This window comes from Lissotriton vulgaris, chromosome 11 (assembly GCF_964263255.1).
Source record: "Lissotriton vulgaris chromosome 11, aLisVul1.2, whole genome shotgun sequence".
Classification (NCBI taxonomy): domain Eukaryota; kingdom Metazoa; phylum Chordata; class Amphibia; order Caudata; family Salamandridae; genus Lissotriton; species Lissotriton vulgaris.
In genome coordinates this window covers 724,801,859-724,822,496 of record NC_141699.1, presented here as the reverse complement: position 1 = coordinate 724,822,496, position 20,638 = coordinate 724,801,859, and positions in this window count along the sequence as shown.

Here is a 20,638-nt window from a genome sequence, read left to right as displayed (position 1 = left end):
AAGCAGTGGGCAATCCCTCCACCAATGCCCCTCCTGCTTGCACTTCGCACACTGATTCGGTCCCAGTCTTTCCCTACTCTCACCTCTCCCAAAACCGCCACCACGACTCGGCGCCGCGCCTCTTCCTCTGCCTCTAGCCACTTGCTGCAACAAAACCCTAGTCTTCAAATCCTTAGCCTTCTTTTCCTGCTTGTCCTTACTCTCATTTTCTCTGTGCTCATAATACTGTGCCATACTGAGGATACCTGAAGGAGAGGACGTTGTCCACGTGCTCTCCGACGCTTGCAATCTCGCTGAAATTTCGGGCAATAAGTTCATGACAAGCCTATTGACAAAAAGTCGCAATCCTCCATCCTGTGACACATCTTGCCCACTAAAATCCATAAACGTTTCTTCGAACCTCGTAAAGAAGTCCGAGACTGCCTCATCCTTTTTCTGCTTACAAGCCGTCAACTTGTCCCAATCTACCTTCTTCGGGGGAATGAGAGAATGCATGTATTTTATTATGCGCCCCGGTAAAGCTAATATCTCAGCCTTTGGCTTTTCCCCCGGCTTACGTTCTTTATCCCAATCCTGTAATTCCTGCCACGTACCTCCTAATTCTTCCGAATGATCTGTACCTTTCACCTGCCGCCATACATCGACTGGGACCAAAAGCCCAAAAAACAACTCAACATCTGCCAAAGTCATTACAGTGGAAGACGCAGCTTCCGTTAGCTCTTTGTAGTAGGCAGTCGGGTTCTTTCTAGAATCTGGGAGCTGAGCCTTCAATGACAATACCTCACTTCTCTTCCATGGTGTATACACCCATTGTTCCTGGAAGTGTGCATCTACTCTGTCCCTGGTGACAGCCTTCGTAACTGGATCTACCATTTCTGGGATCTCGGGATGAAAAATAGGGTGTACTTCACGCATTGGATGTATACCTGGAAAATGGGGCGTACCTGCAGAGGGCAATTCGTTTCTATACTGTAGTAGAGCCTTTAAACTACGCATCACTTCCTTCACCCCAGTATTCGTTCTGAAAGCTCCACTCTGTATGTCTCGCAAAGTCGCCGGAGCAACACCTCCATACCCCTGTTCCCATAGCTGTATCAATACATTCGACATATGCCACAAAGCGTGCTGTTGCATCAAGGGCTCAAAATCTTTCATGGTGGACCAAATATCCTCAAACGAATAAATATTGTTCCTTGCCCACTGGCATGCCTGATTAGCCACTATACTCTTCCCATCCAAACCAACTGTAGAACGCGTAAGCAACTTCCGTACCTGTGTGAGCAGTCCACTCCCTGCGCCTCGGCGTTAACATCTCCTGACTGGGGGTCGTGCTAGCTGAAACAGTAGGGAGTGCTAAAGAGAATTGGGAGGGTGCAGGTGAGGCGGTCTGGGGTAAAGAAACGAGAGGTGTCGGGGCGGGGAAACTGCGCTAGGATGGGGGGCACTCGCTGATGGACCCGGGACCCCACTAATAGAGGCCGGAGCTGGCAAGGAGGGATACAAGGACTGCGGGGCATAAGGAGGAGGGGTCTAGTATTCAAAATGTCTTCCATCTCATCTGGGTCATCCTCTCGTACGACATAACTTTTATTTTCTTTCAACCTGCAAAGCCTATCTGCGCGCTCCAAACGCAGCACATTCTCATTCCCAACATGTTCTCTCGCTTTCTGTGCCATAGTCTGCGCGGACTTTTTAAAAGCTTCTTTCTCATCTCTCATCTTTCGCTTCCTGGCTTCTTTCTGCCAGACCCTTAAGGAATCAAACATGCTTTGACGGCTACGCCTAGCAAACAATTTATCCTGTAAATAATCCAATTTAGCTTCATCAAAAGAACCCGTCAAGGGCCATTGCAAATCCACATTGTCAGCAGTGTACCGGTGCCACAAAGTACCAAACAAAAGCGGGACCAATCCATGCTTGACATACATATCAAAGCTTGGAGTGCCCTCAGGGGGTGCAGGTTGGCTCTCGGCCAGTCTAGTATCTGAGGGTCGACAACAACATCCAAAACATCGTAACTTACTAAAACACGGCATTTTAAAACAGTTCTCTGTCAACAAACTTCGTTACCTTGAATCATTTAGCTCGAGCTCGTTCACACACACATAATTATGCACTGGGAAATCACGCACACATATATACAATACCTCCAAACACGTGTTACCAAATGGGACAAGGCCCGTCGACCAAGTCCTGGGGAACCTGGACACCACTGCAGACCGAACAGTACACTAACTGTTCTGAGGATGGAGGAACAAATCCGCTCCCCGTGCGGCACTATGGATCACTGCGCACTTTACCACGGGGGACCCAGGTCTCATCTCCACTGAACCACCACTCTAGGAGTTCAGGGTAAGCACCAGAGTCCACCCGCAATGAGCCACGCCTTCACCACAGTACCACCCGGTCGGATCACTACAAGCAATATCTAGACGTTCCCCACCAACCTCGTCAAGTCTGTCAGAGTGCCTGCTCGCACTCTGAGTTCCCCGGAGCACACTAGCCCCAGGAGCACACCGGCTCCTCAAACCACTGGAGACACCCTCGTCTCCCGGAACACTCCAGTTCCTGAAACAATCACAGGTGGACCACTCACCTTCCGCAGGCGGCACCGACCTCTACCGTTCTCCACCTCCGGCTGCCAGGACCAACACGGTCAGCTTCAAGTTCCGCCTTCTGGACCCCGGCGTAAGATCCGAACCGGGACCTCTCCCGATCAGCAGGGTGGGGCAGCGCTGCGAGAACCAAGCTCGGCATCAGATGGGTACCCGGGCCCACCGTGCCGACCAGCGGGTCCCCGGTCTTCTGCTACCCACCTACGGGTGAGAAAGATCTTTATCGCGGGGTCCCTATTCGGGCGCCATCTGATAAGCGTGGCTCAAATCCACCCGAGTGACTTACCGCACTCACCTATAGTATTATATAGGAAGTCAGCCGGAAAGTGGAGAAGAATAAACAAAGTCTTTATTAGGCCAAACAACACTCATATGATAGGGCCCTGTCCGACCTCACTCCTGGGAGTGCGAACGAGAGGACTGACTCTCTGCATCACAGCAATACATTATAATGCAATACAGTTAGTTGGGGTACGCCCCTTGTGGAAAATTACTGAAACCCAGACCAGTGAACAATGCCATCATACAGCAGGCATCTGCACCTGCAAGAGATACATCGCTATCTTTACTCAAGGCCATGGAGCTAGGCTTCAGCGTCTCTGGTGCATGAGAACATTACTGATAACGAGACTTGTTAGTTTCGGCCACAGCAAGCCGAGAAACGAAAACTGCTGTTTTAGGGAAATTCCCTATTCCTGCGGGAGGGGCAGATGAGCGAGTAAGGCTCGCGGTCACAGAGGAATACACAAAATGGTGGCACACAGGCTAAGCTAAGGAACTAATATGGTCACACGTACATTTGAATATAAAAAGTAGCAAGCATAATAGTTCAACATAGGTGCATATACGAACTTCATTAGTTAGCCATATGATGCTAACTCACATATCAGAAGGGGTAATTGGGGTATCGAAAAGTGAATTCTATCAAGACATACCATAGCCTAGGGAATAAAGACAAGATTAAGGTGTAAGCGTAAAGCAAGCTAATTTAGACTACCTCACCTATTAGAAGGAATGTTTATCTCTCTCTCTGGTAGGATCAGGGCTTTCTGTCTCTCCCTCCGTCACCACAGCTTCACGCCTCTGGCTCAACTGCTTCAGCTGACAGCCTCAACTCCTCCATCTGCTTTAATGCATTCTGATAAACTGGCAGCCCCAGCTGATAGTTCCAGCTTTGTTCATATGACTGCTCTCTCCAGCTCCAGCAATCATCTGCCTTCTTTCTCCATTCCAGAAAACCAATAGAACTGAACTGTACTCTGCAGCTCCAGCAAACATCCAACTCTCCACTCTTCAAGAACCAAACTGACCACTCCTCCTCTTCTGCACTTCGCTGATATGGATTCCTCTCCCCTCATGGAAATTTCCAACAGAGGGCTGCCTCCCACCGAATTCCTGTGCTAGCTCCAGAGCTCTCCGCGCAACCGCAGTGGCCATCTGCATGTTACGTCTGGGCCCAAGAGACAAACACATTCTTCCGATAAGAACCAGTCCTGGCTGGTTTTCCCCTAGCAGACAACAGGCTTAACTATAAACATTACCTTTACCCTTCAAGCATCTCAGCTCTGCAGGGACAGAAAGCAAAATGGAGTCTCTCTAGTTCTGGGCCTTGTAGGCCTGAGAAGGATGAAATATTCCTTAGCTCTGTCAGAGGACCTACACAAACCATACCAATGTGTAATATAAAGTCAGGACCACAGGATCCACCCTCTACTATAGGCAGGATAATGAAAGGACACATAATTATGTCAAAGCCAATAGGCAATAGATGGATTAGAGTCAAGAATAAGGGATCTATCATCATATAAAGCAGCTATCCTCTTCTAGGTCTGGAAAAAGGGCTTAAAAGGGACAACACAAGGTAAGAATACATATCCTAGATGAGAGCAAGCTTAAAGTCTTCATCACTCCGAAATAGAGCCAAAAAAAACGTCAAGACATTCCACCCTAGACTTTATCTTGCGAACATCTATAAACAACAACAAACTAATAAACAAACATCAACAAAATCTATCAACAAAACCAAAAAACAAAATACTCTCTAAAATAAATGACAACTTAAGGAAATTCCACCTGAAACTTAATGTAGGGAATACAAATCTAAAAACCAACTGAAAACAAATCAAAGCACCCTTGACCTGAATGCTGAAACGTAACTAAGATTGATCTAATAACAACAGAAACCAACTAAAGCACCCTCGAACTAAATGTGCCTCAACTTCTAGTGATAACTGATGAAATCTATTGATATAGGGACATGTTTGTGGAATGAAAATAACAAGGGGCCTACATGGGGCCTACCTACTTCGGTCAACTTAAGAACTAAATGTGCCTCAACTTCTAATGATAACTCATGAAATCTATTGGTGTAGGGCCATGTGTGTGGAATAAAAATAACAATGGGCCTAAATGAGGCCTACCTACTCCGGTCAACTTAAGAAAGAATTTGGTAAAATCTGACAAATAAACATGACAAAGGGTTCTCAAGGTCTGGGCAAACATTACTAATAGATGTAGGACATAATCTGACTAAAAGACACACCTCCCAGGACAACTTAAAATTTAGGGTGACCACTCTTGGAACTAATCCCACTGTTCTAATTAAGAGTTGATGAATCAAAGTGAAAGTGTAATAACAGGAAAATAAGGATAACCCCATTCCTACAAAATAGCTGGTGTAGCACTATGCATATCAGGCAATAAGTCAAAGAAAATGTTCTAAGTGTGGTGCATATATTGTCTAAAAGATAAATTTGAACCATGCCAAAGGCAATAGGTAAAGGTAAAACAGTTAGCACCTAGATCCTCACTGTATCACGCTGTGAAACACACGTGTGCACCATCATTTCTTTCTCTTCCATTGGCAAGACTGTTTTGCAGAAAACAGGAAAACTATGAAATAGGTGGAAGATAAACAAGTGTATCAATAATGAAATGGCATAGCATACTAAAAGCAAAATATATATGAACTATTTCATTCATGTGGCACTGCATAAACATCAAAACCATGAACAGGACTGTGAGACTCTTTTTTTTTAAGTGGGGCCTGTATATGGTAACTGCAAAAGTGGCATAATGTCCATCTGAAATAGAAACATGGGAAAAAATGCAAGGCTCAAGAATGCAGGCAAAGGAATTACATTGAAAAATGGGTTCTTTTAGATCAGTATGTCATCATTAGGGATCATAGCACATGACTCGTGCAATACTGTAATTTAGGGTTCAAAAATATATATATTTTTCAAAAATTCAGTTCACTTTTTAAAAGATATAACTTTTGGCTTTGTCAAAAAAGTTCAGGAAATCCAGATCATCGAAATTGTAATGAAGAGGTATACATTTATCTGCCAAGGCAGTCAACTGTGGAAAGTCAGTCTGTTGATTCATCAGTGTAGGTCACCACCCTTCATCTTCATCTGTATCCAGTGTCAAGGAAGCACTTCCTCCGATCTGGTCATTAGTCACCAGCTTCCGCCGTTCATCCGCCACCATCCGGTCTGGTCTGGTTCCATATTCCAAAAACAACGAACTAACATAAAAATAAAAACAATAAAGTAAAATAACAAAGGGAGTGGGAGGGGGGTGGGCCGACGCACACACCAAACACCACATCCCAACAACCTGAAACGAAAAAACAAGTATCATTAATCTAGCAAAAATACATTTTCCATTTAAAAAGCACCCCAAGTGCTTTTTATTGTCGAAAGAAACCTCCTAATTTATACAAGGAATTCTTCTAAATCCAAGGAATGATGTAAACATTCTATATAAATCATATTCTTTAAATTTGTTTGGGCAAAATCCAATTTTGTCATACACATCCAGAAGGGCTGGGGCCTAGCTACTCCTTACTCATCTGAGAAACAGCCCCTCCCTTCAGAAAGATGTTCGCGCTCAGAGTTTTGAATCCGCTCCAATAATAATAAGCAGGAGCCGGGCTACAGTGCAATGTAATTTTGAATCACTGCCAAATGCTGATCTCATTGCAGGAGCAAGGCTACTGCCAACCATTCTGCCCAAGCATCTCTAATCTCTAGTCAGGGAATCTCACTAGGCCTACTGTATTTATCTAACTCCAAGGGCCAAGCGTCTGCCAATTATTCTGCATGTGCAAGGATCCCTTATCTGAAGTCAATGAAGCTGTCTGCGCCGACAGCAAGGAAGAGCCACTTGACCCCCCCCCCTTTACATAAACATTTCTCAGCGGAAAGAAATTGAAACATAGCCAAGAATAACAAGCTAGCTCTCTCTGCTCTCAGAAGTTACCCGGCCTCCACCCTTTCAAAATTCAGAGCGCGAACAGATGCAGGGCTCATATCAGTCAAGGTCAAAGCAGATGCCTTGAAACTGAAAACATTACAGCCTTTCCCAGGGCAGAAGCACTGACCATTATTTTCTAACTAACTGAAGCAGCTTTAAACGTGGTAATAAGCAAATTAATAAAGACATATTTTTTGCAACTAAGTCACATGCTAGCATTTTAAAATAAATCTATCATAAAAACAGCTACTAGCTGCAAGGGAAAAATATTAGAAGAACATTGCATGTAAACACATTACATTTTTTCAAATTAAACAAGGGGCAACATGTAATTTTGCATTGCATAACCAAAAATTCATAATTTAGTGTGCAAGCTTTTCTATTCTACCTATCAAAAGGGCCAGATTCATTTTCTGTTTAGCTAGCCATTTTTCTAACTGAGTGGGTTAACTGTCACACGCTATTCTAAAGGGCAGCTTGCATTGGAAAAAATAATCATGTATATTTTCTAGAACACATTTGTGTTTAAAAGCACACTGTTGCATTTCACTAATTAAAAGCACATTCTATAATGGGTCTGTTTTATTTTGTTCTCAACCGCGAAAGCATCAATTAAAGCACCCTCCGTGCAAACCCTTATCTCAATCAGATTGGTTGATTTATAACTTCCCGACCCCCGAGTCAAACACATTAAATCATGTGTTCCAAGGCAAACCCGCACAAATTCGTGGACGCATTTGAAATAGAATGTTAAATGAACACTGCTTTTCTCTCCATGCAAGATGGTACCATTCTGTCAGCAAGCTGACAAAGCACATAGGCAGACCCAGCAACCAATGAAAAAGTTAAATCAAACCACCATTCATCTAAACACTCACTGACTTTTAGTGTCAGCTCACATAACCATGCATGTTAAACAGCATGTTAAAAATAAATACTGCCATCTCAATCTAAGATATTAACCCTTTGGCAGCTCAAACACAATCATTCCCCAATGTCTGCAGTACATGGGAATTTCAAGAACTTATCACTCCACGTTTTCAAATAACACGTGCGCACATCTACAAAACAACTACCCCAAGCATTTGAAAGAGATCCAGCTCTCTCCTGCCTAACGCAACAATAACATGCTCTGTACAAGCCATATTCACACGGCGCTATTCACAAGCCATATTTACAAGAAAGTCAACAAGTTCAAAAAATGACATGCTCTTCACAAGGCATATATACAAGGCGCAATTCACAAGAAACACAGCAAGTCAAAATGAGAACATGCTCCTCACAAGCCATATTTACATGGCGCTATTTACAAGGAACTCCACAAGTCATATTACATTGAACACATTTCACATTGCACAGTATAAGCAAACGCAGCAAGCAATTCAATGGGCAATTTAAAAGCATTTTTCACACACATTTGTACAATTGGATCATCACAAAGATGGAATTGGCTCCCTCATGTAATGTCACCCTTCAAGCCTGACAGTTCAAACACCATGATGAAAAGCATTTCTTCCACCCTGCATAAGTCAAATTTATGACATTTATGACATCTGCGGGGTCTCTGTAACTAACAGGAACTGTAACACACCGCTGAAAGAAAAATGCCATGATGTACTGCAATCTCCTTACACTCCAACTGTTCAAGCCCATAGGTCCGGCACTACACCTCACCATGCAAGTCACAGACTGTTCCCAGATGTCAAATTTGAACGGTTTCAAGTTCAAATACATGACCAGGGCTCCCTCCTCTGTGCTTAATTCAGAGCTGCCGACTACGCCAGACGTAACTGGCGATTAGGACACTCCCCTACAACTTATGGGAAACTATCCAAACACATGCCAAGGGCTCCCACCTCTGCGCTTAATTCAAAACTGCTCGACTACGCCAGATGTAACTGGCGATTAGGGCACTCCCCCACAACTTATGGGAAACTATCCAAACACATGCCAAGGGCTCCCTCCTCTGCGCTTAATTCAGAGCTGCCGACTACGCCAGATGTAACGACCGGGTTCTCAAACCAGATGGGATCAGCTCCTTGGAGCACCTCCAACCCAGCCGGAACGTAACCACCTCCCTCCTCAGGACCCATCCTGGGTACCTACCTGAGGATGGGGAACTCTCAATATACAAGCTCATATCATCAGAAACACCACTAAATCTATAGGGATTTCTAGGAATACTCACTGATTACTAAGGACGTCCATGCCCTACACCACACTCATACCTCATAGTCTCGTGACCACATGGGTCCAGACTAATCTACCCTGGGGCAGTTCTGATTATTTACCATTACACACTGATCACCATCAGTGCTAACTCGACACGCAATCCGGCGTGCCATACACACTGAGCTGCAGCCCCAGTGCTCTCTTTTTATCCGATCCAAAATCCGGCGGACCTAAACACTGGTTTCCCTCCCAGTGCTCGCTTACTTACAACCCAATCCGCAATCCGGCAGATCAATGCACCAGTCTCCAACCTGGTGTTCTCATTAACGCCGCTTACCAACGACGATCACTCTCCTATGAATACCTTTGGAAGGAATCTCTCATTGGCTACTCGGGATGATACTACAATAACAGGAATTAGCACAGCTTTCCAAATTGAATCATGTACCTTCTGCTCTCAGCATCAAATGGTCCCTCTCTCCCTCATTATTCAGTCACCTCTTACCTGACCGGGATTTACATCCGTTCATGAAAACGATGTTTGACTAGAAGACCAGGTTACCCTGATTGAACAAGAATACAAGGCACATGTCGGTTCACTAAGAACTGCGGTATCTTTATTACAATAACAATAACATGGAAATAAACATATACACAGATCTGCGGGGTCTCTGTAACTAACAGGAACTGTAACACACCGCTGAAAGAAAAGGGATTAGACATATAACAGGGACAATGTTATCTGCGGGGTCTCTGTAACTAACAGGAACTGTAACACACCGCTGAAAGAAAAAGGATTAGACATACCATAGCCTAGGGAATAAAGACAAGATTAAGGTGTAAGTGTAAAGCAAGCTAATTTAGACTACCTCACCTATTAGAAGGAATGTTTATCTCTCTCTCTGGTAGGATCAGGGCTCTCTGTCTCTCCCTCCGTCACCACAGCTTCACGCCTCTGGCTCAACTGCTTCAGCTGACAGCCTCAACTCCTCCATCTGCTTTAATGCATTCTGATAAACTGGCAGCCCCAGCTGATAGTTCCAGCTTTGTTCATATGACTGCTCTCTCCAGCTTCAGCAATCATCTGCCTTCTTTCTCCATTCCAGAAAACCAATAGAACTGAACTGTACTCTGCAGCTCCAGCAAACATCCTACTCTCCACTCTTCAAGAACCAAACTGACCAATCCTCCTCTTCTGCACTTCGCTGATATGGATTCCTCTCCCCTCATGGAAATTTCCAACAGAGGGCTGCCTCCCACCGAATTCCTGTGCTAGCTCCAGAGCTCTCCGCGCAACCGCAGTGGCCATCTGCATGTTACGTCTGGGCCCAAGAGACAAACACATTCTTCTGATAAGAACCAGTCTTGGCTGGTTTTCCCCTAGCAGACAACAGGCTTAACTATAAACATTACCTTTACCCTTAAAGCATCTCAGCTCTGCAGGGACAGAAAGCAAAATGGAGTCTCTCTAGTTCTGGGCCTTGTAGGCCTGAGAAGGATGAAATAACCCTTAGCTCTGTCAGAGGACCTACACAAACCATACCAATGTGTAATATAAAGTCAGGACCACAGGATCCACCCTCTACTATAGGCAGGATAATGAAAGGACACATAATTATGTCAAAGCCAATAGGCAATAAATGGATTAGAGTCAAGAATAAGGGATCTATCATCATATAAAGCAGCTATCCTCTTCTAGGTCTGGAAAAAGGGCTTAAAAGGGCCAACACAAGGTAAGAATACAGATCCTAGATGAGAGCAAGCTTAAAGTCTTCATCACTCCGAAATAGAGCCAAAAAACCCATTGAGACACCTATCTAACCTCAGACCCATCTCCCTTCTACCCTACCTCAGTAAACTCACCGAGAAGCATGTTAACACCCACCTGTCGAAATACATCGAGGCAGCAGAGGGCCTGGACCTATCCCAATCTGGTTTCAGGCCCAATCACAGCACAGAATCAGCCCTCCTCTCCGTGACCGACAACATCAGGTTGTCACTGGATAGGGGGGGCTCAGTGATTTTAGTGCTGTTAGATTTGTCCTCTGCCTTTGACACGGTATCACATGAACTTCTTCTCGAAAGACTGAGTGATGTGGGAGTAGGAGGAACGGCTCTATCGTGGCTGCAAAGCTTTCTCTCTGGCCGTACTCAAGGTGTCAGACTGGGCTCCCATTCTTCACCCTCAAGGGTGCTAACTAAGGGAGTGCCACAGGGCTCGTGCCTTAGCCCCACGCTTTTTAACATTTATGTGGCCCCCTTAGAAAATCTGATAAGATCCTATGGATTCTCTCCGGTGTCATACGCTGATGACACCCAGCTCTTGTTTCCCTTTCAAACCCTCACACCGGCAATTCAGTCAACCTTTGCGGATGGGATGAGAGCAGTGGCGCATTGGAAGGCTCAGAATTTCCTCCAATGCAATGTGTCCAAAACCGAGGTCATGCTGTTTGGCGGGGCGACTCTTCTATGGTCCCCAGAATGGTGGCCCTGGAGTTAGGCCCTGTCCCCAACCCCAAACCAATAGCAAAAAACCTTGGCGTCAAACTAGACCAGGCGCTCCTGCTCAAGGATTACACCACTCAGGTGGCAGGTGCCTGCCTCCACGTGGTGGGGCTACTGCGTTTTTCCATTTTTGCCAGACAATCACAGAAAAACACTCACACAAACCCTTATAATAAGCAGAATGGATTATTGCAACGGACTATACTTATCGGCAAATGAGGAACAGCTGGATAAACTTCAGGTTGTCCAAAATACGGCAGCTAGACTGGCTCTCAATGCCCCTCCCAGAACACCCTCCCGTCCTCTACTTCGCCAACTTCATTGGTTGCCAGTAAAGCAGCGAATCAAATTTAAAATTTGTAGTATGATACACAGATGCCTGTTTGGAACCAGCCCTAAATACCTAAAAGAAAAATTTGTCCCATACACCCCCGGACGTACTCTACGTTCAAGCAACCATCAGCTGCTGCAGGTCCCAAAGATAAGAAGAGCCAGACAAGGCGGTCGAGCCCTGTCTTACAAAGGACCTATCCTTTGGAACTCCCAACCCACTGAACTGAAACAGATCAGCAATCTTGAACCCTTCAGGAAAAAACTCAAAACTTACCTCTTTACCCTGCCATAAATCTAGTCAACTTCCCCCTACAGCTCCAATCGTATAGTAAACTGTCCAGTATTAGCAACAGCGCAGAGATATCCCTTCGGGAATTGACTCAGGCGCTCTATAAGCAAATAAATAAATAAATAAATAGCGCTGACAGTGTGATACAGGAGGGATGCTGGGGACTGCGTAGGTGTTGTCGCAGTTAGCGGAACACCCACATTTTCAGGTTCTTCCTAAAGGTCTTGTGATTAGGGTCTGCTCTTAGGCTAAGCGCAGTGATCTATTTGGGCAGTAGTTCTGGAGTTTGTTATTTAGGTAAACGGGTCCCTGGCCGTTTATAGATTTGTGCACAAGGCAGCAGATTTTGAACGTTATGCGCTTTCTGATTGGTAGCCAGTGCAGTTTGTTTAGGCAATGTGCCGAAGGGGTGCGGGGGGGTAGGTCCAAGGTCAGCCTGGCTGCAGAGTTTTGGAGCGTTTGGAGTTTGGTCAGGGTTTCTTCGTTTATCTCCGCCAACAGTGCGTTGCCATAGTCCAGGCGGCTCGTTATGAGGCCTTGGATCAGAGGTTTTCGGCATGCGATGGGGATCCATTTGAAGACTTTCCTTAGGCATTTCATCATGCCGATGCTTGTGTGGACAACCTTGTTCACGTGAGGGGCCATGGTCAGTTTGTCGTCCATCGTGATGCCTAAGTTTCTTACAGTGTTTTTTGGAGGTGGACAGGGGCCCAGTGTTTGTGGCCACCAAACCGTGGTCCATACTTTGTTGGCAGTTCCAAACAGCATTATCTCTGTTTTGCCTGCATTTAATAGTAGATAGTTCTCCGTCATCCACTCCTTAGTGGCAATCAGGCAGTTTTGGAATCTAGCTTTGGTCTCAGGGAAGTTGGAGTCTAGGGTGATCAGGATTTGGGTGTCGTCTGCGTTGGACACCGTTTCGAAACCGAAGCTCCTGATCAGTTTGGCCAGTGGTGATACGTAAATGTTAAAAAGGGTAGGGCTCAGGATTGAGTCCTGGGGAACACCCTTGTTGCTGTCTATGGGTTTTGAGATGAAAGGACCCGTTTTCACCCTGGACCATCTTTTTGCTAGATAATTTTGGATCCAGCTGAGGGCTTGACCGTCGACACCACTTTCCATTAGTCTTTTTAGAAGTATGTTGTGGGAAATGGTGTCGAAGGCCGCTGACAAGTCAAGTAAAATGAAGATGGCTGATTGTTTGGAGTCGAGGGCGAGCCGGATGTTGTCCACTACTTCTATCAGGGCTGTCTCGGTGCTGTGGAAGGCTCTGAATCCTGATTGTGAAATGTCCAGGAGTTTGTTATCTTCCACATGTTTGACTAACTGGGCATTTATTATGGCCTCCATTATCTTCCCACACAGGGGCAGGAGAGAAATGGGTCGGTAATTTGAGGGTATGTTTGGATTGGAGTTATTTTTTTTGAGGATTGGTCTAACCATTGCTTCCTTCCAAGTGGCCGGGAAGGTGGACTGTGCCAGTGAGATGTTGAGTATGGATGTGAGGTCTTTAACTAGTGCTGGGGCTATTTTGGCCATGATATGGGCTGATGCGGGGTCATTTGGGGAGCCTGATTTCGCTTTTTCAAGTTTGGCCTTAACCTCCTCTTCGGTTATGGTGCGAAATGCTGATAGTGTGGTGCGTTTTTGATGTTTCTAGATGATCGTTGTGTAGCGGGTTGTGACTAGTGTTTATTTCATCCTCTTTGGGAAAGGACTGGTGGATAGTGTCAATTTTGTCTCTGAAGTATACGGCGAGGTTGTCTGCCCAGTCTTGTGATTCAGTTGTGTCTGGAGATGGGATTGGTAAACTCCTTGACTATGGCGTATAGTTCCTTCTGTGAGTTTCCAGCGTTTTTTATTTTCTCGCCCAGGTAAACTTTTTTTGCCGTGGCAATTTTGTTCATGTATTCCTTATGTTTGGTTTTAAAATGAAATTTGTCCTCAGGTTTTTTGGTTTTGCGCCATTGGCGCTCTGCTGCCCTTGAGGACAGTTTAAAAGATTTCAGCTCAAGGGTAAACCAAGGGGATTTGTTGTTGGGGTGTTTTGTCAGTCGTTTAGGAGCAATCATATCTAAGGCCTTCGACGTAGCTTTGTCGAAGTCTGTGACAGTTTTGTCAATGGGTAGATTTATGCTTATTAGGGGAGAGTTGTACGCTTTGGAAAAGGATTCAGCGGTTATATTTTTCCAAGGTCTACTCATTGTTTTCTCTTTACGGTGGACAGATTTAAGTGTGCCTATTTGTATATTGAAGGTGATGATCATATGATATGACCACAGCACCGGAAAGAGCTCAGTTATTGAGGTCTGTTGTGAGTTAGTGCATATGATATCAAGAGTGTGCCCGGCTTTATGAGTTGGACCTGTTTCCAGGATTTTTAGGTCTAGTGATTGTATGCTGTTTATTAATTCCACAGTGTGTGGCTCCTGGGATAGCTCCATATGGGGAGGGGATTGAAGTCCCCAATCAACAGAAAGTTTTTACATGCTAAGACATGGGGGGCTAGGGCATCCACTAGCTGAGAAGCAAAGTTGGCTTTATTCTCAGGCGGTCTGTATACTAGAGCTCCTTTCCATGACTCTTTGTTGTTAAAATCCATGGAAAATATTAGGATCTCGCCCCATGTGTGCAGGTGTGTGTCTATCATGGTAATGTGTATGCCTTCTTTGAAAATGATAGCTGTTCCTCCCCCTCTTTTAGATGTTCTGTCTAGCCTGATCATTTTGAAGCCAGTCGGTATTGCCGTGGCTACATCTGGGAGTGAGGTTTCTTGTAGCCATGTTTCGGTGATAAAGAACATGTCTGGCGATAGCTGGTCTAATAGTGCCCAGATTGCTATTGAATGCTTAGGAAGGGACCTTCCAAAGCGAATGCTTAGGAAGCTCCTCTATGTTCCCTACTAATTTAGGTTTATTGAAATTTCCCTTCATTTCCCCTTGGCTCCCTTCTGCACTTTTGTTTTCCATTTGTGCCACTTGATGTTCTGCTACCTTGAGTTGTGCCCATATGGCTTTCTCTTTGAGCTTTCTCTGCTTAACTTCAATTTCATCACTACAGTATTTTGCATGTCTCAATACCTCGTCTACTGAACATGATTGCCATCCCATCAAATTATGCTTAATCATGTCTCCTATTTCTGGTCTTAATCCAAATACAAATCGATACACAAAATGACTCATATCTTTTTCATTTAGTTCCTCATATCCACTATATTGTTTAAACACTAACAACAGTCTTTCATAAAATGCATGTACAGATTCTTTTGGTTCTTGCAAAGTCCTGTCAATTTTTACCCAATCTGTTTCTTTCGGTGGAATTTTATTTTTCAAAAACACTATTACTTGTTCATATTTCCTCATCACTTCAGGTGAAGGAGCACCTGTCACTTTGTCTCGAGGATATTCAGTTTTCGGCCAATTCACTGTTATTTTGCACTCAGACCATAGGTCTGCTGGCACTACTATGTCAAATAATCCATCTAAATCTTCCCATAGTACCTTTGAAACTTTTACAAATCGATCCACCTGTCGATAACATTCTACTGATTTTTTTCTCAATCTGGAGAAATCATTGGAAAATGATAATATGTCCTGTCCAGTCCAAGGAACATGTACATATCCTCTTCCAGGTATTTCTCCCATAGGAAATTCATTTATTACTGTTTCCTTTTCTCTCACTGGGAACGCTAATGTAGATTTATCACTGGCCTCTTCTCTTTTCTTTGCCCATTTTGCTTTCCATTTATTCACATCTCCCCATCTTCTTAGTAAAACAATTAGCTCTTTTATTTGGGTTAATCTTCCTGCAGTATTCATATTTTCAATATCCTTTTCTGTAAAATCTACTCTGTATGGTTTCTGTAATGTTTTATTTTTTGCAAGATCTACATCTAATTCACTAGCTAATCCTTCCAAATGGTCATGGATAGATATTGCTTTCCAAGTAATACTTTTACACATGAACATCAGTTCATCGTCCTGATATGTTTTTACTCTATCTGTTCCGATTGTTCCAAAAATTAATTCTTCCATGTCAATCTTTAGTCTAGCTACATCTAATACTTTAGGTTCATGTTCTTTTCCTTTCAAAATTTTAAGCCAATCACTTAATTCTTGTTCCGTTGGTCCTACTGGGGTTTGTGTTAAATCTATTTTCTCTACATTCCTTTTGGGTGTCGCAAAATCAGATTCTGCTCCAGTTGGAAACGTGTATGGTATACTCTGATTAAGTCAAGTCAGGCGGTATTACGTTATTTGTTCGCCTAATTTCAGACAAATCTGGATAAACTTTTTCTCTTACTTTTTGCAAACTCTGTTTTAAAGGAATCATCAAAGTTGGTTCTTTTATTTTCTGATTTTCAAACACTGGAATTACAGGACCTATTGTTACAGGGACTGTTACAGCTTCTATATTTTTAGTAAGTTCCTGTATCATTTCGGTTAATTCATGTGTAGAACGTATATATTCAGAGGTACCTGGGTGTTCTTCAATTTGTCTCTCTGCTCTTGTTACACTTTTTCTGATTTCATCATTTTGTTTAGGAGTACCGGTAAGTCTAGTTTCTTCCACTGGGGTGTTTGAATCATATCTCATTTCTACTCTTTCTGGAAGATCTCTAAAATTTGAAAATCCTTTTGGGGTTTCAGCAAATCTATCCTCTACTGGTGGAGCATTTGGAGTGGTCCATATAGAACCTGGCTGATATGGTGGTGGTCTTCTATTTAATATCTCCTCCAGCACCGTATCCTCTGATTCACCATCTCCATAATTTTTCCTTCCTGATTCCACATTATTCTTTTTCTCTGTGCATTTTCGCCCTTCTATTTTACCTGCCAATCTAACCGGATACATTTCATCGCACATATCAGCATTTCTCCATATTCGCATTCTCCTCTCATGTGTTTCTACCCATAATCCACGTAATCTACCTCTTGGTCGTCGATGATTTTCCAACCTTTCTTGCTCCAACTCATGCATCTCATCTTCCCACTCAACTATTGCCTCAAATTGAGTCGGTCTGGGTCTCGGTTCAAGCTTCATCATCTTTTCTCTTAAATTTCGTAAAAGTGCCAGATTAAAATATCCTACTTCTGGAAATGCTAACCCACCATCATTTTGGGTATATCTAGCCCAATTCTCTAACCAAATGCACGTATGATAGCCATATTTCGTCATCATGTAAGAAGCATGCGTTTTTGGAGGAGGAAGTAATTTTCCCTCTCTCGTTATTATCGCCTTGTCTTTCTTGAATACATTTTTCAATTTCTTAAACCATGAAGGTTTCTCCTTTTCTTCTCTGAAATAAAACTCAATTTTTCTGTTTATTTCCTGTCTTTCAAAAGATTGCGCACTCTTCCGCAAACTGCTTTGTAACACCTGCCTATCACAGCACAGTTCACACTATCCCACCAACTAGAACAAGATACGTTGTCTTAGTGTTTAACCAATAGTCTCGCTGCTTTACTGATGCACCAATCAGCCCTTACTCTATCTTGGTCACAAGGACCAATCCCTGCGCGACACTTTTGACGTAAGCTCTGCTCCGGCTTCTGCACCTTCGACTGACCCCTCCTTTACAAGGTTTGTGGAGAAGCCATATTTACACTTTTTATACAACTGAATCGGTTAGCGACTACATAAAACAACTCCATTCATCTGTTTCGCTAAACCAAAGTGATAGTTTTCTCACTCGCACAAGTATTCTGTATTTCCAGTAGACAGTGCTTACCTCTTCTCTACCACAGAATTCTAAACTTGCCGATAAAGTAGCACATCCCTCTACCTTACCCTTCTCTCAAGCTTGGGTTAAGCTCTATTACTCTCTCATCAGTAAGTTTTAAATCAGGATACACAATGATCCCTGTACTTGAAGGCTACAATTTTATAGACTGTCCTCGCTCTGCATTTATCCTTTCACACGTAAAGTCCCTAAACTTGTGATATATGACAATACCACTACTTTTTGAAACAGACTATGCGATGTGTGACTTTACTTGCCACACTTCGTCTGCCTGCAGACGGAGTTACCAGCTTCCCACACTTTCCGGAAGCCTTTTCCAGACTACATATAACATAATTCAAACTCAACAGATGTTAGTCATAATTCTGTACATCAAATCCTGTGTACATCACTTTATACATTATCCTAGCTAATTCTATAGCAACCACTACTCTGCTACCAAGTTTATTACTGATGCAGCGCTACTCCGGAAATAAATTCCAAAACCTCTTCACCTTTCCCTGATAGTTTCAAATCACACATTTATTCATCAGTGGGGCCCATAACACTGCGAATCACTCATGCATACTTTCTCTACTTCATGGATTGGTGAGACTCAAAGGAGAGCTGCTGGATCATAGCGGAGTGTCTAAATTAAGCTAAATATTTATAATATTTACACCTGCAGTTTAAATCGTTTACCATGATTTTATCAAAGAGACAATTTATTCAGACACGCCACCATTTAATGGTCTATGGATCTGCTAGTAAACAATTAGGCTAAGGATGAACAAGACCAGCCTAATTCTCCATTTGTCTAATTTTTATATTCAGAAAATCTTTTAGCATGACTTTTATTTATTCACTTATAAATTTGTTTAATGCAAAAAGATTTTAAAAGAAACAAAGAATTTTAACTCATACATTTATATTTCATTTTAATTCAAAGCTCAGAAAATAAACACATTAATATTGAGATTATAGAACGAGAATATTAGCAAAAGACAAAATAGTTCCCAAAGTTCATCTCCCTATTCTCTCTAGCTATTAACCTCATCTAAAGACTCCTTACTCGGATTCATAATATAGTCTCTGAAAGACAACATGGGTTTATACCAGGTAGATCTACAACTGACCATGTGCAAAGAGTTATATCCCTCTTTGACTACACGGGAACGACAGGAGACCCTATGCCGCTTATACTGCTTGACGCAGAGAAGGCGTTTGATAGGGTCTCCTGGAAGTTCCTGTGGGCCACCATGCGAAACTATGGCAAAGGTAAGAAATATATTACAGCAATCCAACAACTATATGTTGATCCCAGTGCTAGGGTATTGATTAACGGGGAGCTAACCGACAACTTTAAAATTAACAGGGGGACACGACAGGGGTGCCCTTGCTCGCCCCTACTTCTTGCCATCTATATAGACGAGTTCATACACAGGCTCGAAAAACACGCGCTAATTGCACCTATAAATGTGCGTGGTTTAGAAACAAAATGCCTAGCATATGCGGATTATATCGCTATTGTAACCGGGGATCCTACAACTGCTATGAATCTCATTGAAAACGAAGCACAGAAGTTCGGTAGAGTTTCGGGGTACAAGTTAAATTCCAATAAAACACAGCTCGTGCTTAATAACAAGATTATGATGAGAGACCCAAGAATAACTGATAAAGCAACATATTTGGGTGTTAGCATTAGTGCCAATGTCGGGAACATTGTAAATAACAATCTGGAGCCACTAATGCTACACACCAGGAGAGAACTGTTGCGGTTAGATAACCTACATCTATCTATCGGAGGTAGAACAAATGTATTGAAGATGGTTTTTTTCCCAAAATTTTTATATTTTTTCAGGGCAATCTGCTTGGAATTCCCACCGCATGTCAAGAAAACAGCAGGTCTGGGAGCACACCGCTGACTTAGCTGGTAATGCAGTCTCTGGTAGTTTGCCTCGTAGTAGTGTTATCTCTACTGACGAAGGTTAATGAACCTGAAACACCGGTGTCTAGAGATCAGCACATTTGCGCCAACCTTGGCGAAACACTCGATAACACTACTACGAGGCAAACTACCAGAGACTGCATTACCCAGAATGCCAGGGGCGACCCTTGCTTGATAGGTCAGCGGTGTGCTCCCAGACCTGCTGTTTTCTTCAAATGGACTCCCGTGAGTCATGGAGCTGACGAGCTCGTGGTTGATGCCCTGTGCGCCAGTGAGTGGTACCAGACCTGAGATGATTTCGGCAACCTATCCAGCAAACCCCTAAAACTAGTCTGTAATCTCTACTGACGAATGTTAATGAACCTGAAACACCAGTGTCTAGAGATCAGCACATTTGCGCCAACCTTGGCGAAACACTCGATAACACTACTACGAGGCAAACTACCAGAGACTGCATTACCCAGAATGCCAGGGGCGACCCTTGCTTGATAGGTCAGCGGTGTGCTCCCAGACCTGCTGTTTTCCCACCGCATGTGTTTAAGAAAATAGATTCAATGTTCTCACAATTTTTATGGGGTTATAGTAAACCTGGGAGAGCACTTAAATGGATCACATTACCTAGAGAGCGTGGGGGGTGGGCGCTACCTAATTTGATGCTTTATTATTGGGCTTCAGTCATGAATTATAGCACAAGACTGCTAAAACCTAACCCAAATGATCTGAGTATTCCTACACCACAAGAACTCATCCTAGGGAACGGGAGCATAGGCTGTCTCTGGCGGCACGTTAACGAT